This window comes from Ambystoma mexicanum, unplaced genomic scaffold, assembly GCF_040938575.1.
Source record: "Ambystoma mexicanum isolate Mex_15411 unplaced genomic scaffold, UKY_AmexF1_1 Mex_scaf34, whole genome shotgun sequence".
NCBI lineage: Eukaryota > Metazoa > Chordata > Amphibia > Caudata > Ambystomatidae > Ambystoma > Ambystoma mexicanum.
The window spans coordinates 1,959,948-1,983,102 of NW_027182449.1; the positions used below are offsets into that span (position 1 = coordinate 1,959,948).

General features: G+C 62.3%; 22 non-coding genes across 22 annotated transcripts; all 22 read left to right on the top strand.

Moving 5' to 3' along the window:
• The first annotated feature begins 504 nt into the window (after window positions 1-504).
• On the top strand, window positions 505-668 carry LOC138558493 (U1 spliceosomal RNA). Its single transcript, XR_011298641.1, has one exon. It is a non-coding gene; the product is annotated as a U1 spliceosomal RNA (small nuclear RNA).
• An 866-nt stretch (window positions 669-1,534) lies between these two features.
• LOC138558321 (U1 spliceosomal RNA) lies at window positions 1,535-1,698 on the top strand. The gene has a single exon (XR_011298473.1). It is a non-coding gene; the product is annotated as a U1 spliceosomal RNA (small nuclear RNA).
• Window positions 1,699-2,564: 866 nt separating this feature from the next.
• LOC138558494 (U1 spliceosomal RNA) lies at window positions 2,565-2,728 on the top strand. The gene has a single exon (XR_011298642.1). It is a non-coding gene; the product is annotated as a U1 spliceosomal RNA (small nuclear RNA).
• Window positions 2,729-3,594: 866 nt separating this feature from the next.
• LOC138558495 (U1 spliceosomal RNA) lies at window positions 3,595-3,758 on the top strand. Its single transcript, XR_011298643.1, has one exon. It is a non-coding gene; the product is annotated as a U1 spliceosomal RNA (small nuclear RNA).
• An 880-nt stretch (window positions 3,759-4,638) lies between these two features.
• LOC138558496 (U1 spliceosomal RNA) lies at window positions 4,639-4,802 on the top strand. The gene has a single exon (XR_011298644.1). It is a non-coding gene; the product is annotated as a U1 spliceosomal RNA (small nuclear RNA).
• Window positions 4,803-5,683: 881 nt separating this feature from the next.
• LOC138558098 (U1 spliceosomal RNA) lies at window positions 5,684-5,847 on the top strand. The gene has a single exon (XR_011298253.1). It is a non-coding gene; the product is annotated as a U1 spliceosomal RNA (small nuclear RNA).
• An 866-nt stretch (window positions 5,848-6,713) lies between these two features.
• LOC138558099 (U1 spliceosomal RNA) lies at window positions 6,714-6,877 on the top strand. Its single transcript, XR_011298254.1, has one exon. It is a non-coding gene; the product is annotated as a U1 spliceosomal RNA (small nuclear RNA).
• Window positions 6,878-7,747: 870 nt separating this feature from the next.
• On the top strand, window positions 7,748-7,911 carry LOC138558497 (U1 spliceosomal RNA). The gene has a single exon (XR_011298645.1). It is a non-coding gene; the product is annotated as a U1 spliceosomal RNA (small nuclear RNA).
• An 870-nt stretch (window positions 7,912-8,781) lies between these two features.
• On the top strand, window positions 8,782-8,946 carry LOC138558649 (U1 spliceosomal RNA). Its single transcript, XR_011298791.1, has one exon. It is a non-coding gene; the product is annotated as a U1 spliceosomal RNA (small nuclear RNA).
• Window positions 8,947-9,812: 866 nt separating this feature from the next.
• On the top strand, window positions 9,813-9,976 carry LOC138558322 (U1 spliceosomal RNA). Its single transcript, XR_011298474.1, has one exon. It is a non-coding gene; the product is annotated as a U1 spliceosomal RNA (small nuclear RNA).
• An 866-nt stretch (window positions 9,977-10,842) lies between these two features.
• On the top strand, window positions 10,843-11,006 carry LOC138558100 (U1 spliceosomal RNA). The gene has a single exon (XR_011298255.1). It is a non-coding gene; the product is annotated as a U1 spliceosomal RNA (small nuclear RNA).
• An 866-nt stretch (window positions 11,007-11,872) lies between these two features.
• LOC138558101 (U1 spliceosomal RNA) lies at window positions 11,873-12,036 on the top strand. Its single transcript, XR_011298256.1, has one exon. It is a non-coding gene; the product is annotated as a U1 spliceosomal RNA (small nuclear RNA).
• An 866-nt stretch (window positions 12,037-12,902) lies between these two features.
• On the top strand, window positions 12,903-13,066 carry LOC138558323 (U1 spliceosomal RNA). The gene has a single exon (XR_011298475.1). It is a non-coding gene; the product is annotated as a U1 spliceosomal RNA (small nuclear RNA).
• An 866-nt stretch (window positions 13,067-13,932) lies between these two features.
• Window positions 13,933-14,096, top strand: LOC138558102 (U1 spliceosomal RNA). The gene has a single exon (XR_011298257.1). It is a non-coding gene; the product is annotated as a U1 spliceosomal RNA (small nuclear RNA).
• Window positions 14,097-14,962: 866 nt separating this feature from the next.
• On the top strand, window positions 14,963-15,126 carry LOC138558103 (U1 spliceosomal RNA). Its single transcript, XR_011298258.1, has one exon. It is a non-coding gene; the product is annotated as a U1 spliceosomal RNA (small nuclear RNA).
• An 866-nt stretch (window positions 15,127-15,992) lies between these two features.
• On the top strand, window positions 15,993-16,156 carry LOC138558104 (U1 spliceosomal RNA). The gene has a single exon (XR_011298259.1). It is a non-coding gene; the product is annotated as a U1 spliceosomal RNA (small nuclear RNA).
• An 870-nt stretch (window positions 16,157-17,026) lies between these two features.
• LOC138558324 (U1 spliceosomal RNA) lies at window positions 17,027-17,190 on the top strand. The gene has a single exon (XR_011298476.1). It is a non-coding gene; the product is annotated as a U1 spliceosomal RNA (small nuclear RNA).
• Window positions 17,191-18,056: 866 nt separating this feature from the next.
• On the top strand, window positions 18,057-18,220 carry LOC138558498 (U1 spliceosomal RNA). The gene has a single exon (XR_011298646.1). It is a non-coding gene; the product is annotated as a U1 spliceosomal RNA (small nuclear RNA).
• Window positions 18,221-19,101: 881 nt separating this feature from the next.
• On the top strand, window positions 19,102-19,265 carry LOC138558106 (U1 spliceosomal RNA). Its single transcript, XR_011298261.1, has one exon. It is a non-coding gene; the product is annotated as a U1 spliceosomal RNA (small nuclear RNA).
• Window positions 19,266-20,131: 866 nt separating this feature from the next.
• Window positions 20,132-20,295, top strand: LOC138558107 (U1 spliceosomal RNA). The gene has a single exon (XR_011298262.1). It is a non-coding gene; the product is annotated as a U1 spliceosomal RNA (small nuclear RNA).
• An 870-nt stretch (window positions 20,296-21,165) lies between these two features.
• On the top strand, window positions 21,166-21,329 carry LOC138558435 (U1 spliceosomal RNA). Its single transcript, XR_011298584.1, has one exon. It is a non-coding gene; the product is annotated as a U1 spliceosomal RNA (small nuclear RNA).
• Window positions 21,330-22,199: 870 nt separating this feature from the next.
• On the top strand, window positions 22,200-22,363 carry LOC138558499 (U1 spliceosomal RNA). Its single transcript, XR_011298647.1, has one exon. It is a non-coding gene; the product is annotated as a U1 spliceosomal RNA (small nuclear RNA).
• Window positions 22,364-23,155: the final 792 nt, after the last annotated feature.

A 23,155-nucleotide genomic window follows, 5' to 3' on the forward strand; every position in this document is an offset into this window, starting at 1 on the left:
TCCTGGGGTTTTGGGGGCAGGGGTGAGACTGGCTCCCGGCCGCCGCTGCCGCCCGCCCCGTCCGAGCACCGATCGGGCACGATCGGGCCTTGCCTTCACGGCCTTGCCGTGTCCTGGCGGGGGGCACCCCACCCGAGACGCTCTTGTTAAGCGGGGTGACCTGTCGGCTCAGGAGGGCCATGGACCCGCCTGGGGCCGACGGGCCAGTGGGCCCACTGCGCCAGGCCTGCTCGCTTTCCGACTGGGCCTGCTGGCTGGCAGCCAGGTCCGAATTTATGCAAATCTCAGGCCGAGCAGGGCCTGGTGGGAGACATGAACTGTGCCACAATGTGCCTCTTCTGCTGGGCTCTGCCTGCCGGAGCTTCCCCCTGCACGTGGGACAGGCAGCTCCGCAGACGCTCAGGGCTTCCGGGAGGGCTGGGGCTGGGTCAGGGCCGGCCTTCTCACCCTCGCTTAGCGGGGCTTCCAGAACAGGCCCAAGCCCTGCCCTCTGGCTCGCAACTCATACTTACCTGGCAGGGGAGCATCTGTGATCAGCAAGGCAGAGCTCCCAGGGTGAGACTCCTCCATTGCACATCGGATTTGCTGACCCCTGCGATGTCCCCAAATGCGGGATTCTCGACTGCATTATTTCTGGTAGTGGGGGACTGCGTTCGCGCTTTCCCCTGATTTATTGGTGAAAGAAAGAAAGAGTTTAGTGTGCGAGTCAGGTTGTTTGCACACAGGGCCCAAGCTCGTGCAGCAGAGTTTATTTTGCTGCAGTCAAGAGGGCCAGCCCTGGGCCGTTCAGGGGTCCACAGGCCTGATGGATTGGTGAAATAAAAAAATGTGAAAGTCATGTGTGTCATGTGTAGGTTGGGCCCCTGAATGTTGCTGCGGTCAAGAGGGCCAGCATTCACTGGAGGGGTGAAGTGCACAGGTGCCTAACCCCAGACTTGTGCGCCCCATGATATCAGGTGCCCCGGTAGTTCTTGAAGCCAGCCTGCCCTGCCCGGGCTCTGCTTTCGCGCCCAGGCCCTCCAACCTAAGGAAGGCCCAGCCAGCTCCTGGGGTTTTGGGGGCAGGGGTGAGACTGGCTCCCGGCCGCCGCTGCCGCCCGCCCCGTCCGAGCACCGATCGGGCACGATCGGGCCTTGCCGTGTCCTGGCGGGGGGCACCCCACCCGAGACGCTCTTGTTAAGCGGGGTGACCTGTCGGCTCAGGAGGGCCATGGACCCGCCTGGGGCCGACGGGCCAGTGGGCCCACTGCGCCAGGCCTGCTCGCTTTCCGACTGGGCCTGCTGGCTGGCAGCCAGGTCCGAATTTATGCAAATCTCAGGCCGAGCAGGGCCTGGTGGGAGACATGAACTGTGCCACAATGTGCCTCTTCTGCTGGGCTCTGCCTGCCGGAGCTTCCCCCTGCACGTGGGACAGGCAGCTCCGCAGACGCTCAGGGCTTCCGGGAGGGCTGGGGCTGGGTCAGGGCCGGCCTTCTCACCCTCGCTTAGCGGGGCTTCCAGAACAGGCCCAAGCCCTGCCCTCTGGCTCGCAACTCATACTTACCTGGCAGGGGAGCATCTGTGATCAGCAAGGCAGAGCTCCCAGGGTGAGGCTCATCCATTGCACATCGGATTTGCTGACCCCTGCGATGTCCCCAAATGCGGGATTCTCGACTGTATTATTTCTGGTAGTGGGGGACTGCGTTCGCGCTTTCCCCTGATTTATTGGTGAAAGAAAGAAAGAGTTTAGTGTGCGAGTCAGGTTGTTTGCACACAGGGCCCAAGCTCGTGCAGCAGAGTTTATTTTGCTGCAGTCAAGAGGGCCAGCCCTGGGCCGTTCAGGGGTCCACAGGCCTGATGGATTGGTGAAATAAAAAAATGTGAAAGTCATGTGTGTCATGTGTAGGTTGGGCCCCTGAATGTTGCTGCGGTCAAGAGGGCCAGCATTCACTGGAGGGGTGAAGTGCACAGGTGCCTAACCCCAGACTTGTGCGCCCCATGATATCAGGTGCCCCGGTAGTTCTTGAAGCCAGCCTGCCCTGCCCGGGCTCTGCTTTCGCGCCCAGGCCCTCCAACCTAAGGAAGGCCCAGCCAGCTCCTGGGGTTTTGGGGGCAGGGGTGAAACTGGCTCCCGGCCGCCGCTGCCGCCCGCCCCGTCCGAGCACCGATCGGGCACGATCGGGCCTTGCCGTGTCCTGGCGGGGGGCACCCCACCCGAGACGCTCTTGTTAAGCGGGGTGACCTGTCGGCTCAGGAGGGCCATGGACCCGCCTGGGGCCGACGGGCCAGTGGGCCCACTGCGCCAGGCCTGCTCGCTTTCCGACTGGGCCTGCTGGCTGGCAGCCAGGTCCGAATTTATGCAAATCTCAGGCCGAGCAGGGCCTGGTGGGAGACATGAACTGTGCCACAATGTGCCTCTTCTGCTGGGCTCTGCCTGCCGGAGCTTCCCCCTGCACGTGGGACAGGCAGCTCCGCAGACGCTCAGGGCTTCCGGGAGGGCTGGGGCTGGGTCAGGGCCGGCCTTCTCACCCTCGCTTAGCGGGGCTTCCAGAACAGGCCCAAGCCCTGCCCTCTGGCTCGCAACTCATACTTACCTGGCAGGGGAGCATCTGTGATCAGCAAGGCAGAGCTCCCAGGGTGAGACTCCTCCATTGCACATCGGATTTGCTGACCCCTGCGATGTCCCCAAATGCGGGATTCTCGACTGCATTATTTCTGGTAGTGGGGGACTGCGTTCGCGCTTTCCCCTGATTTATTGGTGAAAGAAAGAAAGAGTTTAGTGTGCGAGTCAGGTTGTTTGCACACAGGGCCCAAGCTCGTGCAGCAGAGTTTATTTTGCTGCAGTCAAGAGGGCCAGCCCTGGGCCGTTCAGGGGTCCACAGGCCTGATGGATTGGTGAAATAAAAAAATGTGAAAGTCATGTGTGTCATGTGTAGGTTGGGCCCCTGAATGTTGCTGCGGTCAAGAGGGCCAGCATTCACTGGAGGGGTGAAGTGCACAGGTGCCTAACCCCAGACTTGTGCGCCCCATGATATCAGGTGCCCCGGTAGTTCTTGAAGCCAGCCTGCCCTGCCCGGGCTCTGCTTTCGCGCCCAGGCCCTCCAACCTAAGGAAGGCCCAGCCAGCTCCTGGGGTTTTGGGGGCAGGGGTGAGACTGGCTCCCGGCCGCCGCTGCCGCCCGCCCCGTCCGAGCACCGATCGGGCACGATCGGGCCTTGCCGTGTCCTGGCGGGGGGCACCCCACCCGAGACGCTCTTGTTAAGCGGGGTGACCTGTCGGCTCAGGAGGGCCATGGACCCGCCTGGGGCCGACGGGCCAGTGGGCCCACTGCGCCAGGCCTGCTCGCTTTCCGACTGGGCCTGCTGGCTGGCAGCCAGGTCCGAATTTATGCAAATCTCAGGCCGAGCAGGGCCTGGTGGGAGACATGAACTGTGCCACAATGTGCCTCTTCTGCTGGGCTCTGCCTGCCGGAGCTTCCCCCTGCACGTGGGACAGGCAGCTCCGCAGACGCTCAGGGCTTCCGGGAGGGCTGGGGCTGGGTCAGGGCCGGCCTTCTCACCCTCGCTTAGCGGGGCTTCCAGAACAGGCCCAAGCCCTGCCCTCTGGCTCGCAACTCATACTTACCTGGCAGGGGAGCATCTGTGATCAGCAAGGCAGAGCTCCCAGGGTGAGACTCCTCCATTGCACATCGGATTTGCTGACCCCTGCGATGTCCCCAAATGCGGGATTCTCGACTGCATTATTTCTGGTAGTGGGGGACTGCGTTCGCGCTTTCCCCTGATTTATTGGTGAAAGAAAGAAAGAGTTTAGTGTGCGAGTCAGGTTGTTTGCACACAGGGCCCAAGCTCGTGCAGCAGAGTTTATTTTGCTGCAGTCAAGAGGGCCAGCCCTGGGCCGTTCAGGGGTCCACAGGCCTGATGGATTGGTGAAATAAAAAAATGTGAAAGTCATGTGTGTCATGTGTAGGTTGGGCCCCTGAATGTTGCTGCGGTCAAGAGGGCCAGCATTCACTGGAGGGGTGAAGTGCACAGGTGCCTAACCCCAGACTTGTGCGCCCCATGATATCAGGTGCCCCGGTAGTTCTTGAAGCCAGCCTGCCCTGCCCGGGCTCTGCTTTCGCGCCCAGGCCCTCCAACCTAAGGAAGGCCCAGCCAGCTCCTGGGGTTTTGGGGGCAGGGGTGAGACTGGCTCCCGGCCGCCGCTGCCGCCCGCCCCGTCCGAGCACCGATCGGGCACGATCGGGCCTTGCCTTCACGGCCTTGCCGTGTCCTGGCGGGGGGCACCCCACCCGAGACGCTCTTGTTAAGCGGGGTGACCTGTCGGCTCAGGAGGGCCATGGACCCGCCTGGGGCCGACGGGCCAGTGGGCCCACTGCGCCAGGCCTGCTCGCTTTCCGACTGGGCCTGCTGGCTGGCAGCCAGGTCCGAATTTATGCAAATCTCAGGCCGAGCAGGGCCTGGTGGGAGACATGAACTGTGCCACAATGTGCCTCTTCTGCTGGGCTCTGCCTGCCGGAGCTTCCCCCTGCACGTGGGACAGGCAGCTCCGCAGACGCTCAGGGCTTCCGGGAGGGCTGGGGCTGGGTCAGGGCCGGCCTTCTCACCCTCGCTTAGCGGGGCTTCCAGAACAGGCCCAAGCCCTGCCCTCTGGCTCGCAACTCATACTTACCTGGCAGGGGAGCATCTGTGATCAGCAAGGCAGAGCTCCCAGGGTGAGACTCCTCCATTGCACATCGGATTTGCTGACCCCTGCGATGTCCCCAAATGCGGGATTCTCGACTGCATTATTTCTGGTAGTGGGGGACTGCGTTCGCGCTTTCCCCTGATTTATTGGTGAAAGAAAGAAAGAGTTTAGTGTGCGAGTCAGGTTGTTTGCACACAGGGCCCAAGCTCGTGCAGCAGAGTTTATTTTGCTGCAGTCAAGAGGGCCAGCCCTGGGCCGTTCAGGGGTCCACAGGCCTGATGGATTGGTGAAATAAAAAAATGTGAAAGTCATGTGTGTCATGTGTAGGTTGGGCCCCTGAATGTTGCTGCGGTCAAGAGGGCCAGCATTCACTGGAGGGGTGAAGTGCACAGGTGCCTAACCCCAGACTTGTGCGCCCCATGATATCAGGTGCCCCGGTAGTTCTTGAAGCCAGCCTGCCCTGCCCGGGCTCTGCTTTCGCGCCCAGGCCCTCCAACCTAAGGAAGGCCCAGCCAGCTCCTGGGGTTTTGGGGGCAGGGGTGAGACTGGCTCCCGGCCGCCGCTGCCGCCCGCCCCGTCCGAGCACCGGATCGGGCACGATCGGGCCTTGCCTTCACGGCCTTGCCGTGTCCTGGCGGGGGGCACCCCACCCGAGACGCTCTTGTTAAGCGGGGTGACCTGTCGGCTCAGGAGGGCCATGGACCCGCCTGGGGCCGACGGGCCAGTGGGCCCACTGCGCCAGGCCTGCTCGCTTTCCGACTGGGCCTGCTGGCTGGCAGCCAGGTCCGAATTTATGCAAATCTCAGGCCGAGCAGGGCCTGGTGGGAGACATGAACTGTGCCACAATGTGCCTCTTCTGCTGGGCTCTGCCTGCCGGAGCTTCCCCCTGCACGTGGGACAGGCAGCTCCGCAGACGCTCAGGGCTTCCGGGAGGGCTGGGGCTGGGTCAGGGCCGGCCTTCTCACCCTCGCTTAGCGGGGCTTCCAGAACAGGCCCAAGCCCTGCCCTCTGGCTCGCAACTCATACTTACCTGGCAGGGGAGCATCTGTGATCAGCAAGGCAGAGCTCCCAGGGTGAGGCTCATCCATTGCACATCGGATTTGCTGACCCCTGCGATGTCCCCAAATGCGGGATTCTCGACTGCATTATTTCTGGTAGTGGGGGACTGCGTTCGCGCTTTCCCCTGATTTATTGGTGAAAGAAAGAAAGAGTTTAGTGTGCGAGTCAGGTTGTTTGCACACAGGGCCCAAGCTCGTGCAGCAGAGTTTATTTTGCTGCAGTCAAGAGGGCCAGCCCTGGGCCGTTCAGGGGTCCACAGGCCTGATGGATTGGTGAAATAAAAAAATGTGAAAGTCATGTGTGTCATGTGTAGGTTGGGCCCCTGAATGTTGCTGCGGTCAAGAGGGCCAGCATTCACTGGAGGGGTGAAGTGCACAGGTGCCTAACCCCAGACTTGTGCGCCCCATGATATCAGGTGCCCCGGTAGTTCTTGAAGCCAGCCTGCCCTGCCCGGGCTCTGCTTTCGCGCCCAGGCCCTCCAACCTAAGGAAGGCCCAGCCAGCTCCTGGGGTTTTGGGGGCAGGGGTGAAACTGGCTCCCGGCCGCCGCTGCCGCCCGCCCCGTCCGAGCACCGATCGGGCACGATCGGGCCTTGCCGTGTCCTGGCGGGGGGCACCCCACCCGAGACGCTCTTGTTAAGCGGGGTGACCTGTCGGCTCAGGAGGGCCATGGACCCGCCTGGGGCCGACGGGCCAGTGGGCCCACTGCGCCAGGCCTGCTCGCTTTCCGACTGGGCCTGCTGGCTGGCAGCCAGGTCCGAATTTATGCAAATCTCAGGCCGAGCAGGGCCTGGTGGGAGACATGAACTGTGCCACAATGTGCCTCTTCTGCTGGGCTCTGCCTGCCGGAGCTTCCCCCTGCACGTGGGACAGGCAGCTCCGCAGACGCTCAGGGCTTCCGGGAGGGCTGGGGCTGGGTCAGGGCCGGCCTTCTCACCCTCGCTTAGCGGGGCTTCCAGAACAGGCCCAAGCCCTGCCCTCTGGCTCGCAACTCATACTTACCTGGCAGGGGAGCATCTGTGATCAGCAAGGCAGAGCTCCCAGGGTGAGGCTCATCCATTGCACATCGGATTTGCTGACCCCTGCGATGTCCCCAAATGCGGGATTCTCGACTGCATTATTTCTGGTAGTGGGGGACTGCGTTCGCGCTTTCCCCTGATTTATTGGTGAAAGAAAGAAAGAGTTTAGTGTGCGAGTCAGGTTGTTTGCTCACAGGGCCCAAGCTCGTGCAGCAGAGTTTATTTTGCTGCAGTCAAGAGGGCCAGCCCTGGGCCGTTCAGGGGTCCACAGGCCTGATGGATTGGTGAAATAAAAAAATGTGAAAGTCATGTGTGTCATGTGTAGGTTGGGCCCCTGAATGTTGCTGCGGTCAAGAGGGCCAGCATTCACTGGAGGGGTGAAGTGCACAGGTGCCTAACCCCAGACTTGTGCGCCCCATGATATCAGGTGCCCCGGTAGTTCTTGAAGCCAGCCTGCCCTGCCCGGGCTCTGCTTTCGCGCCCAGGCCCTCCAACCTAAGGAAGGCCCGGCCAGCTCCTGGGGTTTTGGGGGCAGGGGTGAGACTGGCTCCCGGCCGCCGCTGCCGCCCGCCCCGTCCGAGCACCGATCGGGCCTTGCCTTCACGGCCTTGCCGTGTCCTGGCGGGGGGCACCCCACCCGAGACGCTCTTGTTAAGCGGGGTGACCTGTCGGCTCAGGAGGGCCATGGACCCGCCTGGGGCCGACGGGCCAGTGGGCCCACTGCGCCAGGCCTGCTCGCTTTCCGACTGGGCCTGCTGGCTGGCAGCCAGGTCCGAATTTATGCAAATCTCAGGCCGAGCAGGGCCTGGTGGGAGACATGAACTGTGCCACAATGTGCCTCTTCTGCTGGGCTCTGCCTGCCGGAGCTTCCCCCTGCACGTGGGACAGGCAGCTCCGCAGACGCTCAGGGCTTCCGGGAGGGCTGGGGCTGGGTCAGGGCCGGCCTTCTCACCCTCGCTTAGCGGGGCTTCCAGAACAGGCCCAAGCCCTGCCCTCTGGCTCGCAACTCATACTTACCTGGCAGGGGAGCATCTGTGATCAGCAAGGCAGAGCTCCCAGGGTGAGACTCCTCCATTGCACATCGGATTTGCTGACCCCTGCGATGTCCCCAAATGCGGGATTCTCGACTGCATTATTTCTGGTAGTGGGGGACTGCGTTCGCGCTTTCCCCTGATTTATTGGTGAAAGAAAGAAAGAGTTTAGTGTGCGAGTCAGGTTGTTTGCTCACAGGGCCCAAGCTCGTGCAGCAGAGTTTATTTTGCTGCAGTCAAGAGGGCCAGCCCTGGGCCGTTCAGGGGTCCACAGGCCTGATGGATTGGTGAAATAAAAAAATGTGAAAGTCATGTGTGTCATGTGTAGGTTGGGCCCCTGAATGTTGCTGCGGTCAAGAGGGCCAGCATTCACTGGAGGGGTGAAGTGCACAGGTGCCTAACCCCAGACTTGTGCGCCCCATGATATCAGGTGCCCCGGTAGTTCTTGAAGCCAGCCTGCCCTGCCCGGGCTCTGCTTTCGCGCCCAGGCCCTCCAACCTAAGGAAGGCCCGGCCAGCTCCTGGGGTTTTGGGGGCAGGGGTGAGACTGGCTCCCGGCCGCCGCTGCCGCCCGCCCCGTCCGAGCACCGATCGGGCCTTGCCTTCACGGCCTTGCCGTGTCCTGGCGGGGGGCACCCCACCCGAGACGCTCTTGTTAAGCGGGGTGACCTGTCGGCTCAGGAGGGCCATGGACCCGCCTGGGGCCGACGGGCCAGTGGGCCCACTGCGCCAGGCCTGCTCGCTTTCCGACTGGGCCTGCTGGCTGGCAGCCAGGTCCGAATTTATGCAAATCTCAGGCCGAGCAGGGCCTGGTGGGAGACATGAACTGTGCCACAATGTGCCTCTTCTGCTGGGCTCTGCCTGCCGGAGCTTCCCCCTGCACGTGGGACAGGCAGCTCCGCAGACGCTCAGGGCTTCCGGGAGGGCTGGGGCTGGGTCAGGGCCGGCCTTCTCACCCTCGCTTAGCGGGGCTTCCAGAACAGGCCCAAGCCCTGCCCTCTGGCTCGCAACTCATACTTACCTGGCAGGGGAGCATCTGTGATCAGCAAGGCAGAGCTCCCAGGGTGAGACTCCTCCATTGCACATCGGATTTGCTGACCCCTGCGATGTCCCCAAATGCGGGATTCTCGACTGCATTATTTCTGGTAGTGGGGGACTGCCGTTCGCGCTTTCCCCTGATTTATTGGTGAAAGAAAGAAAGAGTTTAGTGTGCGAGTCAGGTTGTTTGCACACAGGGCCCAAGCTCGTGCAGCAGAGTTTATTTTGCTGCAGTCAAGAGGGCCAGCCCTGGGCCGTTCAGGGGTCCACAGGCCTGATGGATTGGTGAAATAAAAAAATGTGAAAGTCATGTGTGTCATGTGTAGGTTGGGCCCCTGAATGTTGCTGCGGTCAAGAGGGCCAGCATTCACTGGAGGGGTGAAGTGCACAGGTGCCTAACCCCAGACTTGTGCGCCCCATGATATCAGGTGCCCCGGTAGTTCTTGAAGCCAGCCTGCCCTGCCCGGGCTCTGCTTTCGCGCCCAGGCCCTCCAACCTAAGGAAGGCCCAGCCAGCTCCTGGGGTTTTGGGGGCAGGGGTGAAACTGGCTCCCGGCCGCCGCTGCCGCCCGCCCCGTCCGAGCACCGATCGGGCACGATCGGGCCTTGCCGTGTCCTGGCGGGGGGCACCCCACCCGAGACGCTCTTGTTAAGCGGGGTGACCTGTCGGCTCAGGAGGGCCATGGACCCGCCTGGGGCCGACGGGCCAGTGGGCCCACTGCGCCAGGCCTGCTCGCTTTCCGACTGGGCCTGCTGGCTGGCAGCCAGGTCCGAATTTATGCAAATCTCAGGCCGAGCAGGGCCTGGTGGGAGACATGAACTGTGCCACAATGTGCCTCTTCTGCTGGGCTCTGCCTGCCGGAGCTTCCCCCTGCACGTGGGACAGGCAGCTCCGCAGACGCTCAGGGCTTCCGGGAGGGCTGGGGCTGGGTCAGGGCCGGCCTTCTCACCCTCGCTTAGCGGGGCTTCCAGAACAGGCCCAAGCCCTGCCCTCTGGCTCGCAACTCATACTTACCTGGCAGGGGAGCATCTGTGATCAGCAAGGCAGAGCTCCCAGGGTGAGGCTCATCCATTGCACATCGGATTTGCTGACCCCTGCGATGTCCCCAAATGCGGGATTCTCGACTGTATTATTTCTGGTAGTGGGGGACTGCGTTCGCGCTTTCCCCTGATTTATTGGTGAAAGAAAGAAAGAGTTTAGTGTGCGAGTCAGGTTGTTTGCACACAGGGCCCAAGCTCGTGCAGCAGAGTTTATTTTGCTGCAGTCAAGAGGGCCAGCCCTGGGCCGTTCAGGGGTCCACAGGCCTGATGGATTGGTGAAATAAAAAAATGTGAAAGTCATGTGTGTCATGTGTAGGTTGGGCCCCTGAATGTTGCTGCGGTCAAGAGGGCCAGCATTCACTGGAGGGGTGAAGTGCACAGGTGCCTAACCCCAGACTTGTGCGCCCCATGATATCAGGTGCCCCGGTAGTTCTTGAAGCCAGCCTGCCCTGCCCGGGCTCTGCTTTCGCGCCCAGGCCCTCCAACCTAAGGAAGGCCCAGCCAGCTCCTGGGGTTTTGGGGGCAGGGGTGAAACTGGCTCCCGGCCGCCGCTGCCGCCCGCCCCGTCCGAGCACCGATCGGGCACGATCGGGCCTTGCCGTGTCCTGGCGGGGGGCACCCCACCCGAGACGCTCTTGTTAAGCGGGGTGACCTGTCGGCTCAGGAGGGCCATGGACCCGCCTGGGGCCGACGGGCCAGTGGGCCCACTGCGCCAGGCCTGCTCGCTTTCCGACTGGGCCTGCTGGCTGGCAGCCAGGTCCGAATTTATGCAAATCTCAGGCCGAGCAGGGCCTGGTGGGAGACATGAACTGTGCCACAATGTGCCTCTTCTGCTGGGCTCTGCCTGCCGGAGCTTCCCCCTGCACGTGGGACAGGCAGCTCCGCAGACGCTCAGGGCTTCCGGGAGGGCTGGGGCTGGGTCAGGGCCGGCCTTCTCACCCTCGCTTAGCGGGGCTTCCAGAACAGGCCCAAGCCCTGCCCTCTGGCTCGCAACTCATACTTACCTGGCAGGGGAGCATCTGTGATCAGCAAGGCAGAGCTCCCAGGGTGAGGCTCATCCATTGCACATCGGATTTGCTGACCCCTGCGATGTCCCCAAATGCGGGATTCTCGACTGCATTATTTCTGGTAGTGGGGGACTGCGTTCGCGCTTTCCCCTGATTTATTGGTGAAAGAAAGAAAGAGTTTAGTGTGCGAGTCAGGTTGTTTGCACACAGGGCCCAAGCTCGTGCAGCAGAGTTTATTTTGCTGCAGTCAAGAGGGCCAGCCCTGGGCCGTTCAGGGGTCCACAGGCCTGATGGATTGGTGAAATAAAAAAATGTGAAAGTCATGTGTGTCATGTGTAGGTTGGGCCCCTGAATGTTGCTGCGGTCAAGAGGGCCAGCATTCACTGGAGGGGTGAAGTGCACAGGTGCCTAACCCCAGACTTGTGCGCCCCATGATATCAGGTGCCCCGGTAGTTCTTGAAGCCAGCCTGCCCTGCCCGGGCTCTGCTTTCGCGCCCAGGCCCTCCAACCTAAGGAAGGCCCAGCCAGCTCCTGGGGTTTTGGGGGCAGGGGTGAAACTGGCTCCCGGCCGCCGCTGCCGCCCGCCCCGTCCGAGCACCGATCGGGCACGATCGGGCCTTGCCGTGTCCTGGCGGGGGGCACCCCACCCGAGACGCTCTTGTTAAGCGGGGTGACCTGTCGGCTCAGGAGGGCCATGGACCCGCCTGGGGCCGACGGGCCAGTGGGCCCACTGCGCCAGGCCTGCTCGCTTTCCGACTGGGCCTGCTGGCTGGCAGCCAGGTCCGAATTTATGCAAATCTCAGGCCGAGCAGGGCCTGGTGGGAGACATGAACTGTGCCACAATGTGCCTCTTCTGCTGGGCTCTGCCTGCCGGAGCTTCCCCCTGCACGTGGGACAGGCAGCTCCGCAGACGCTCAGGGCTTCCGGGAGGGCTGGGGCTGGGTCAGGGCCGGCCTTCTCACCCTCGCTTAGCGGGGCTTCCAGAACAGGCCCAAGCCCTGCCCTCTGGCTCGCAACTCATACTTACCTGGCAGGGGAGCATCTGTGATCAGCAAGGCAGAGCTCCCAGGGTGAGGCTCATCCATTGCACATCGGATTTGCTGACCCCTGCGATGTCCCCAAATGCGGGATTCTCGACTGCATTATTTCTGGTAGTGGGGGACTGCGTTCGCGCTTTCCCCTGATTTATTGGTGAAAGAAAGAAAGAGTTTAGTGTGCGAGTCAGGTTGTTTGCACACAGGGCCCAAGCTCGTGCAGCAGAGTTTATTTTGCTGCAGTCAAGAGGGCCAGCCCTGGGCCGTTCAGGGGTCCACAGGCCTGATGGATTGGTGAAATAAAAAAATGTGAAAGTCATGTGTGTCATGTGTAGGTTGGGCCCCTGAATGTTGCTGCGGTCAAGAGGGCCAGCATTCACTGGAGGGGTGAAGTGCACAGGTGCCTAACCCCAGACTTGTGCGCCCCATGATATCAGGTGCCCCGGTAGTTCTTGAAGCCAGCCTGCCCTGCCCGGGCTCTGCTTTCGCGCCCAGGCCCTCCAACCTAAGGAAGGCCCAGCCAGCTCCTGGGGTTTTGGGGGCAGGGGTGAAACTGGCTCCCGGCCGCCGCTGCCGCCCGCCCCGTCCGAGCACCGATCGGGCACGATCGGGCCTTGCCGTGTCCTGGCGGGGGGCACCCCACCCGAGACGCTCTTGTTAAGCGGGGTGACCTGTCGGCTCAGGAGGGCCATGGACCCGCCTGGGGCCGACGGGCCAGTGGGCCCACTGCGCCAGGCCTGCTCGCTTTCCGACTGGGCCTGCTGGCTGGCAGCCAGGTCCGAATTTATGCAAATCTCAGGCCGAGCAGGGCCTGGTGGGAGACATGAACTGTGCCACAATGTGCCTCTTCTGCTGGGCTCTGCCTGCCGGAGCTTCCCCCTGCACGTGGGACAGGCAGCTCCGCAGACGCTCAGGGCTTCCGGGAGGGCTGGGGCTGGGTCAGGGCCGGCCTTCTCACCCTCGCTTAGCGGGGCTTCCAGAACAGGCCCAAGCCCTGCCCTCTGGCTCGCAACTCATACTTACCTGGCAGGGGAGCATCTGTGATCAGCAAGGCAGAGCTCCCAGGGTGAGGCTCATCCATTGCACATCGGATTTGCTGACCCCTGCGATGTCCCCAAATGCGGGATTCTCGACTGTATTATTTCTGGTAGTGGGGGACTGCGTTCGCGCTTTCCCCTGATTTATTGGTGAAAGAAAGAAAGAGTTTAGTGTGCGAGTCAGGTTGTTTGCACACAGGGCCCAAGCTCGTGCAGCAGAGTTTATTTTGCTGCAGTCAAGAGGGCCAGCCCTGGGCCGTTCAGGGGTCCACAGGCCTGATGGATTGGTGAAATAAAAAAATGTGAAAGTCATGTGTGTCATGTGTAGGTTGGGCCCCTGAATGTTGCTGCGGTCAAGAGGGCCAGCATTCACTGGAGGGGTGAAGTGCACAGGTGCCTAACCCCAGACTTGTGCGCCCCATGATATCAGGTGCCCCGGTAGTTCTTGAAGCCAGCCTGCCCTGCCCGGGCTCTGCTTTCGCGCCCAGGCCCTCCAACCTAAGGAAGGCCCAGCCAGCTCCTGGGGTTTTGGGGGCAGGGGTGAAACTGGCTCCCGGCCGCCGCTGCCGCCCGCCCCGTCCGAGCACCGATCGGGCACGATCGGGCCTTGCCGTGTCCTGGCGGGGGGCACCCCACCCGAGACGCTCTTGTTAAGCGGGGTGACCTGTCGGCTCAGGAGGGCCATGGACCCGCCTGGGGCCGACGGGCCAGTGGGCCCACTGCGCCAGGCCTGCTCGCTTTCCGACTGGGCCTGCTGGCTGGCAGCCAGGTCCGAATTTATGCAAATCTCAGGCCGAGCAGGGCCTGGTGGGAGACATGAACTGTGCCACAATGTGCCTCTTCTGCTGGGCTCTGCCTGCCGGAGCTTCCCCCTGCACGTGGGACAGGCAGCTCCGCAGACGCTCAGGGCTTCCGGGAGGGCTGGGGCTGGGTCAGGGCCGGCCTTCTCACCCTCGCTTAGCGGGGCTTCCAGAACAGGCCCAAGCCCTGCCCTCTGGCTCGCAACTCATACTTACCTGGCAGGGGAGCATCTGTGATCAGCAAGGCAGAGCTCCCAGGGTGAGGCTCATCCATTGCACATCGGATTTGCTGACCCCTGCGATGTCCCCAAATGCGGGATTCTCGACTGCATTATTTCTGGTAGTGGGGGACTGCGTTCGCGCTTTCCCCTGATTTATTGGTGAAAGAAAGAAAGAGTTTAGTGTGCGAGTCAGGTTGTTTGCACACAGGGCCCAAGCTCGTGCAGCAGAGTTTATTTTGCTGCAGTCAAGAGGGCCAGCCCTGGGCCGTTCAGGGGTCCACAGGCCTGATGGATTGGTGAAATAAAAAAATGTGAAAGTCATGTGTGTCATGTGTAGGTTGGGCCCCTGAATGTTGCTGCGGTCAAGAGGGCCAGCATTCACTGGAGGGGTGAAGTGCACAGGTGCCTAACCCCAGACTTGTGCGCCCCATGATATCAGGTGCCCCGGTAGTTCTTGAAGCCAGCCTGCCCTGCCCGGGCTCTGCTTTCGCGCCCAGGCCCTCCAACCTAAGGAAGGCCCAGCCAGCTCCTGGGGTTTTGGGGGCAGGGGTGAAACTGGCTCCCGGCCGCCGCTGCCGCCCGCCCCGTCCGAGCACCGATCGGGCACGATCGGGCCTTGCCGTGTCCTGGCGGGGGGCACCCCACCCGAGACGCTCTTGTTAAGCGGGGTGACCTGTCGGCTCAGGAGGGCCATGGACCCGCCTGGGGCCGACGGGCCAGTGGGCCCACTGCGCCAGGCCTGCTCGCTTTCCGACTGGGCCTGCTGGCTGGCAGCCAGGTCCGAATTTATGCAAATCTCAGGCCGAGCAGGGCCTGGTGGGAGACATGAACTGTGCCACAATGTGCCTCTTCTGCTGGGCTCTGCCTGCCGGAGCTTCCCCCTGCACGTGGGACAGGCAGCTCCGCAGACGCTCAGGGCTTCCGGGAGGGCTGGGGCTGGGTCAGGGCCGGCCTTCTCACCCTCGCTTAGCGGGGCTTCCAGAACAGGCCCAAGCCCTGCCCTCTGGCTCGCAACTCATACTTACCTGGCAGGGGAGCATCTGTGATCAGCAAGGCAGAGCTCCCAGGGTGAGGCTCATCCATTGCACATCGGATTTGCTGACCCCTGCGATGTCCCCAAATGCGGGATTCTCGACTGCATTATTTCTGGTAGTGGGGGACTGCGTTCGCGCTTTCCCCTGATTTATTGGTGAAAGAAAGAAAGAGTTTAGTGTGCGAGTCAGGTTGTTTGCACACAGGGCCCAAGCTCGTGCAGCAGAGTTTATTTTGCTGCAGTCAAGAGGGCCAGCCCTGGGCCGTTCAGGGGTCCACAGGCCTGATGGATTGGTGAAATAAAAAAATGTGAAAGTCATGTGTGTCATGTGTAGGTTGGGCCCCTGAATGTTGCTGCGGTCAAGAGGGCCAGCATTCACTGGAGGGGTGAAGTGCACAGGTGCCTAACCCCAGACTTGTGCGCCCCATGATATCAGGTGCCCCGGTAGTTCTTGAAGCCAGCCTGCCCTGCCCGGGCTCTGCTTTCGCGCCCAGGCCCTCCAACCTAAGGAAGGCCCAGCCAGCTCCTGGGGTTTTGGGGGCAGGGGTGAAACTGGCTCCCGGCCGCCGCTGCCGCCCGCCCCGTCCGAGCACCGATCGGGCACGATCGGGCCTTGCCGTGTCCTGGCGGGGGGCACCCCACCCGAGACGCTCTTGTTAAGCGGGGTGACCTGTCGGCTCAGGAGGGCCATGGACCCGCCTGGGGCCGACGGGCCAGTGGGCCCACTGCGCCAGGCCTGCTCGCTTTCCGACTGGGCCTGCTGGCTGGCAGCCAGGTCCGAATTTATGCAAATCTCAGGCCGAGCAGGGCCTGGTGGGAGACATGAACTGTGCCACAATGTGCCTCTTCTGCTGGGCTCTGCCTGCCGGAGCTTCCCCCTGCACGTGGGACAGGCAGCTCCGCAGACGCTCAGGGCTTCCGGGAGGGCTGGGGCTGGGTCAGGGCCGGCCTTCTCACCCTCGCTTAGCGGGGCTTCCAGAACAGGCCCAAGCCCTGCCCTCTGGCTCGCAACTCATACTTACCTGGCAGGGGAGCATCTGTGATCAGCAAGGCAGAGCTCCCAGGGTGAGGCTCATCCATTGCACATCGGATTTGCTGACCCCTGCGATGTCCCCAAATGCGGGATTCTCGACTGCATTATTTCTGGTAGTGGGGGACTGCGTTCGCGCTTTCCCCTGATTTATTGGTGAAAGAAAGAAAGAGTTTAGTGTGCGAGTCAGGTTGTTTGCTCACAGGGCCCAAGCTCGTGCAGCAGAGTTTATTTTGCTGCAGTCAAGAGGGCCAGCCCTGGGCCGTTCAGGGGTCCACAGGCCTGATGGATTGGTGAAATAAAAAAATGTGAAAGTCATGTGTGTCATGTGTAGGTTGGGCCCCTGAATGTTGCTGCGGTCAAGAGGGCCAGCATTCACTGGAGGGGTGAAGTGCACAGGTGCCTAACCCCAGACTTGTGCGCCCCATGATATCAGGTGCCCCGGTAGTTCTTGAAGCCAGCCTGCCCTGCCCGGGCTCTGCTTTCGCGCCCAGGCCCTCCAACCTAAGGAAGGCCCGGCCAGCTCCTGGGGTTTTGGGGGCAGGGGTGAGCCTGGCTCCCGGCCGCCGCTGCCGCCCGCCCCGTCCGAGCACCGATCGGGCCTTGCCTTCACGGCCTTGCCGTGTCCTGGCGGGGGGCACCCCACCCGAGACGCTCTTGTTAAGCGGGGTGACCTGTCGGCTCAGGAGGGCCATGGACCCGCCTGGGGCCGACGGGCCAGTGGGCCCACTGCGCCAGGCCTGCTCGCTTTCCGACTGGGCCTGCTGGCTGGCAGCCAGGTCCGAATTTATGCAAATCTCAGGCCGAGCAGGGCCTGGTGGGAGACATGAACTGTGCCACAATGTGCCTCTTCTGCTGGGCTCTGCCTGCCGGAGCTTCCCCCTGCACGTGGGACAGGCAGCTCCGCAGACGCTCAGGGCTTCCGGGAGGGCTGGGGCTGGGTCAGGGCCGGCCTTCTCACCCTCGCTTAGCGGGGCTTCCAGAACAGGCCCAAGCCCTGCCCTCTGGCTCGCAACTCATACTTACCTGGCAGGGGAGCATCTGTGATCAGCAAGGCAGAGCTCCCAGGGTGAGGCTCATCCATTGCACATCGGATTTGCTGACCCCTGCGATGTCCCCAAATGCGGGATTCTCGACTGTATTATTTCTGGTAGTGGGGGACTGCGTTCGCGCTTTCCCCTGATTTATTGGTGAAAGAAAGAAAGAGTTTAGTGTGCGAGTCAGGTTGTTTGCACACAGGGCCCAAGCTCGTGCAGCAGAGTTTATTTTGCTGCAGTCAAGAGGGCCAGCCCTGGGCCGTTCAGGGGTCCACAGGCCTGATGGATTGGTGAAATAAAAAAATGTGAAAGTCATGTGTGTCATGTGTAGGTTGGGCCCCTGAATGTTGCTGCGGTCAAGAGGGCCAGCATTCACTGGAGGGGTGAAGTGCACAGGTGCCTAACCCCAGACTTGTGCGCCCCATGATATCAGGTGCCCCGGTAGTTCTTGAAGCCAGCCTGCCCTGCCCGGGCTCTGCTTTCGCGCCCAGGCCCTCCAACCTAAGGAAGGCCCAGCCAGCTCCTGGGGTTTTGGGGGCAGGGGTGAAACTGGCTCCCGGCCGCCGCTGCCGCCCGCCCCGTCCGAGCACCGATCGGGCACGATCGGGCCTTGCCGTGTCCTGGCGGGGGGCACCCCACCCGAGACGCTCTTGTTAAGCGGGGTGACCTGTCGGCTCAGGAGGGCCATGGACCCGCCTGGGGCCGACGGGCCAGTGGGCCCACTGCGCCAGGCCTGCTCGCTTTCCGACTGGGCCTGCTGGCTGGCAGCCAGGTCCGAATTTATGCAAATCTCAGGCCGAGCAGGGCCTGGTGGGAGACATGAACTGTGCCACAATGTGCCTCTTCTGCTGGGCTCTGCCTGCCGGAGCTTCCCCCTGCACGTGGGACAGGCAGCTCCGCAGACGCTCAGGGCTTCCGGGAGGGCTGGGGCTGGGTCAGGGCCGGCCTTCTCACCCTCGCTTAGCGGGGCTTCCAGAACAGGCCCAAGCCCTGCCCTCTGGCTCGCAACTCATACTTACCTGGCAGGGGAGCATCTGTGATCAGCAAGGCAGAGCTCCCAGGGTGAGACTCCTCCATTGCACATCGGATTTGCTGACCCCTGCGATGTCCCCAAATGCGGGATTCTCGACTGCATTATTTCTGGTAGTGGGGGACTGCGTTCGCGCTTTCCCCTGATTTATTGGTGAAAGAAAGAAAGAGTTTAGTGTGCGAGTCAGGTTGTTTGCACACAGGGCCCAAGCTCGTGCAGCAGAGTTTATTTTGCTGCAGTCAAGAGGGCCAGCCCTGGGCCGTTCAGGGGTCCACAGGCCTGATGGATTGGTGAAATAAAAAAATGTGAAAGTCATGTGTGTCATGTGTAGGTTGGGCCCCTGAATGTTGCTGCGGTCAAGAGGGCCAGCATTCACTGGAGGGGTGAAGTGCACAGGTGCCTAACCCCAGACTTGTGCGCCCCATGATATCAGGTGCCCCGGTAGTTCTTGAAGCCAGCCTGCCCTGCCCGGGCTCTGCTTTCGCGCCCAGGCCCTCCAACCTAAGGAAGGCCCAGCCAGCTCCTGGGGTTTTGGGGGCAGGGGTGAGACTGGCTCCCGGCCGCCGCTGCCGCCCGCCCCGTCCGAGCACCGGATCGGGCACGATCGGGCCTTGCCTTCACGGCCTTGCCGTGTCCTGGCGGGGGGCACCCCACCCGAGACGCTCTTGTTAAGCGGGGTGACCTGTCGGCTCAGGAGGGCCATGGACCCGCCTGGGGCCGACGGGCCAGTGGGCCCACTGCGCCAGGCCTGCTCGCTTTCCGACTGGGCCTGCTGGCTGGCAGCCAGGTCCGAATTTATGCAAATCTCAGGCCGAGCAGGGCCTGGTGGGAGACATGAACTGTGCCACAATGTGCCTCTTCTGCTGGGCTCTGCCTGCCGGAGCTTCCCCCTGCACGTGGGACAGGCAGCTCCGCAGACGCTCAGGGCTTCCGGGAGGGCTGGGGCTGGGTCAGGGCCGGCCTTCTCACCCTCGCTTAGCGGGGCTTCCAGAACAGGCCCAAGCCCTGCCCTCTGGCTCGCAACTCATACTTACCTGGCAGGGGAGCATCTGTGATCAGCAAGGCAGAGCTCCCAGGGTGAGGCTCATCCATTGCACATCGGATTTGCTGACCCCTGCGATGTCCCCAAATGCGGGATTCTCGACTGCATTATTTCTGGTAGTGGGGGACTGCGTTCGCGCTTTCCCCTGATTTATTGGTGAAAGAAAGAAAGAGTTTAGTGTGCGAGTCAGGTTGTTTGCAAACAGGGCCCAAGCTCGTGCAGCAGAGTTTATTTTGCTGCAGTCAAGAGGGCCAGCCCTGGGCCGTTCAGGGGTCCACAGGCCTGATGGATTGGTGAAATAAAAAAATGTGAAAGTCATGTGTGTCATGTGTAGGTTGGGCCCCTGAATGTTGCTGCGGTCAAGAGGGCCAGCATTCACTGGAGGGGTGAAGTGCACAGGTGCCTAACCCCAGACTTGTGCGCCCCATGATATCAGGTGCCCCGGTAGTTCTTGAAGCCAGCCTGCCCTGCCCGGGCTCTGCTTTCGCGCCCAGGCCCTCCAACCTAAGGAAGGCCCAGCCAGCTCCTGGGGTTTTGGGGGCAGGGGTGAAACTGGCTCCCGGCCGCCGCTGCCGCCCGCCCCGTCCGAGCACCGATCGGGCACGATCGGGCCTTGCCGTGTCCTGGCGGGGGGCACCCCACCCGAGACGCTCTTGTTAAGCGGGGTGACCTGTCGGCTCAGGAGGGCCATGGACCCGCCTGGGGCCGACGGGCCAGTGGGCCCACTGCGCCAGGCCTGCTCGCTTTCCGACTGGGCCTGCTGGCTGGCAGCCAGGTCCGAATTTATGCAAATCTCAGGCCGAGCAGGGCCTGGTGGGAGACATGAACTGTGCCACAATGTGCCTCTTCTGCTGGGCTCTGCCTGCCGGAGCTTCCCCCTGCACGTGGGACAGGCAGCTCCGCAGACGCTCAGGGCTTCCGGGAGGGCTGGGGCTGGGTCAGGGCCGGCCTTCTCACCCTCGCTTAGCGGGGCTTCCAGAACAGGCCCAAGCCCTGCCCTCTGGCTCGCAACTCATACTTACCTGGCAGGGGAGCATCTGTGATCAGCAAGGCAGAGCTCCCAGGGTGAGGCTCATCCATTGCACATCGGATTTGCTGACCCCTGCGATGTCCCCAAATGCGGGATTCTCGACTGCATTATTTCTGGTAGTGGGGGACTGCGTTCGCGCTTTCCCCTGATTTATTGGTGAAAGAAAGAAAGAGTTTAGTGTGCGAGTCAGGTTGTTTGCTCACAGGGCCCAAGCTCGTGCAGCAGAGTTTATTTTGCTGCAGTCAAGAGGGCCAGCCCTGGGCCGTTCAGGGGTCCACAGGCCTGATGGATTGGTGAAATAAAAAAATGTGAAAGTCATGTGTGTCATGTGTAGGTTGGGCCCCTGAATGTTGCTGCGGTCAAGAGGGCCAGCATTCACTGGAGGGGTGAAGTGCACAGGTGCCTAACCCCAGACTTGTGCGCCCCATGATATCAGGTGCCCCGGTAGTTCTTGAAGCCAGCCTGCCCTGCCCGGGCTCTGCTTTCGCGCCCAGGCCCTCCAACCTAAGGAAGGCCCGGCCAGCTCCTGGGGTTTTGGGGGCAGGGGTGAGACTGGCTCCCGGCCGCCGCTGCCGCCCGCCCCGTCCGAGCACCGATCGGGCCTTGCCTTCACGGCCTTGCCGTGTCCTGGCGGGGGGCACCCCACCCGAGACGCTCTTGTTAAGCGGGGTGACCTGTCGGCTCAGGAGGGCCATGGACCCGCCTGGGGCCGACGGGCCAGTGGGCCCACTGCGCCAGGCCTGCTCGCTTTCCGACTGGGCCTGCTGGCTGGCAGCCAGGTCCGAATTTATGCAAATCTCAGGCCGAGCAGGGCCTGGTGGGAGACATGAACTGTGCCACAATGTGCCTCTTCTGCTGGGCTCTGCCTGCCGGAGCTTCCCCCTGCACGTGGGACAGGCAGCTCCGCAGACGCTCAGGGCTTCCGGGAGGGCTGGGGCTGGGTCAGGGCCGGCCTTCTCACCCTCGCTTAGCGGGGCTTCCAGAACAGGCCCAAGCCCTGCCCTCTGGCTCGCAACTCATACTTACCTGGCAGGGGAGCATCTGTGATCAGCAAGGCAGAGCTCCCAGGGTGAGACTCTTCCATTGCACATCGGATTTGCTGACCCCTGCGATGTCCCCAAATGCGGGATTCTCGACTGCATTATTTCTGGTAGTGGGGGACTGCGTTCGCGCTTTCCCCTGATTTATTGGTGAAAGAAAGAAAGAGTTTAGTGTGCGAGTCAGGTTGTTTGCTCACAGGGCCCAAGCTCGTGCAGCAGAGTTTATTTTGCTGCAGTCAAGAGGGCCAGCCCTGGGCCGTTCAGGGGTCCACAGGCCTGATGGATTGGTGAAATAAAAAAATGTGAAAGTCATGTGTGTCATGTGTAGGTTGGGCCCCTGAATGTTGCTGCGGTCAAGAGGGCCAGCATTCACTGGAGGGGTGAAGTGCACAGGTGCCTAACCCCAGACTTGTGCGCCCCATGATATCAGGTGCCCCGGTAGTTCTTGAAGCCAGCCTGCCCTGCCCGGGCTCTGCTTTCGCGCCCAGGCCCTCCAACCTAAGGAAGGCCCGGCCAGCTCCTGGGGTTTTGGGGGCAGGGGTGAGACTGGCTCCCGGCCGCCGCTGCCGCCCGCCCCGTCCGAGCACCGATCGGGCCTTGCCTTCACGGCCTTGCCGTGTCCTGGCGGGGGGCACCCCACCCGAGACGCTCTTGTTAAGCGGGGTGACCTGTCGGCTCAGGAGGGCCATGGACCCGCCTGGGGCCGACGGGCCAGTGGGCCCACTGCGCCAGGCCTGCTCGCTTTCCGACTGGGCCTGCTGGCTGGCAGCCAGGTCCGAATTTATGCAAATCTCAGGCCGAGCAGGGCCTGGTGGGAGACATGAACTGTGCCACAATGTGCCTCTTCTGCTGGGCTCTGCCTGCCGGAGCTTCCCCCTGCACGTGGGACAGGCAGCTCCGCAGACGCTCAGGGCTTCCGGGAGGGCTGGGGCTGGGTCAGGGCCGGCCTTCTCACCCTCGCTTAGCGGGGCTTCCAGAACAGGCCCAAGCCCTGCCCTCTGGCTCGCAACTCATACTTACCTGGCAGGGGAGCATCTGTGATCAGCAAGGCAGAGCTCCCAGGGTGAGACTCCTCCATTGCACATCGGATTTGCTGACCCCTGCGATGTCCCCAAATGCGGGATTCTCGACTGCATTATTTCTGGTAGTGGGGGACTGCGTTCGCGCTTTCCCCTGATTTATTGGTGAAAGAAAGAAAGAGTTTAGTGTGCGAGTCAGGTTGTTTGCACACAGGGCCCAAGCTCGTGCAGCAGAGTTTATTTTGCTGCAGTCAAGAGGGCCAGCCCTGGGCCGTTCAGGGGTCCACAGGCCTGATGGATTGGTGAAATAAAAAAATGTGAAAGTCATGTGTGTCATGTGTAGGTTGGGCCCCTGAATGTTGCTGCGGTCAAGAGGGCCAGCATTCACTGGAGGGGTGAAGTGCACAGGTGCCTAACCCCAGACTTGTGCGCCCCATGATATCAGGTGCCCCGGTAGTTCTTGAAGCCAGCCTGCCCTGCCCGGGCTCTGCTTTCGCGCCCAGGCCCTCCAACCTAAGGAAGGCCCAGCCAGCTCCTGGGGTTTTGGGGGCAGGGGTGAGACTGGCTCCCGGCCGCCGCTGCCGCCCGCCCCGTCCGAGCACCGGATCGGGCACGATCGGGCCTTGCCTTCACGGCCTTGCCGTGTCCTGGCGGGGGGCACCCCACCCGAGACGCTCTTGTTAAGCGGGGTGACCTGTCGGCTCAGGAGGGCCATGGACCCGCCTGGGGCCGACGGGCCAGTGGGCCCACTGCGCCAGGCCTGCTCGCTTTCCGACTGGGCCTGCTGGCTGGCAGCCAGGTCCGAATTTATGCAAATCTCAGGCCGAGCAGGGCCTGGTGGGAGACATGAACTGTGCCACAATGTGCCTCTTCTGCTGGGCTCTGCCTGCCGGAGCTTCCCCCTGCACGTGGGACAGGCAGCTCCGCAGACGCTCAGGGCTTCCGGGAG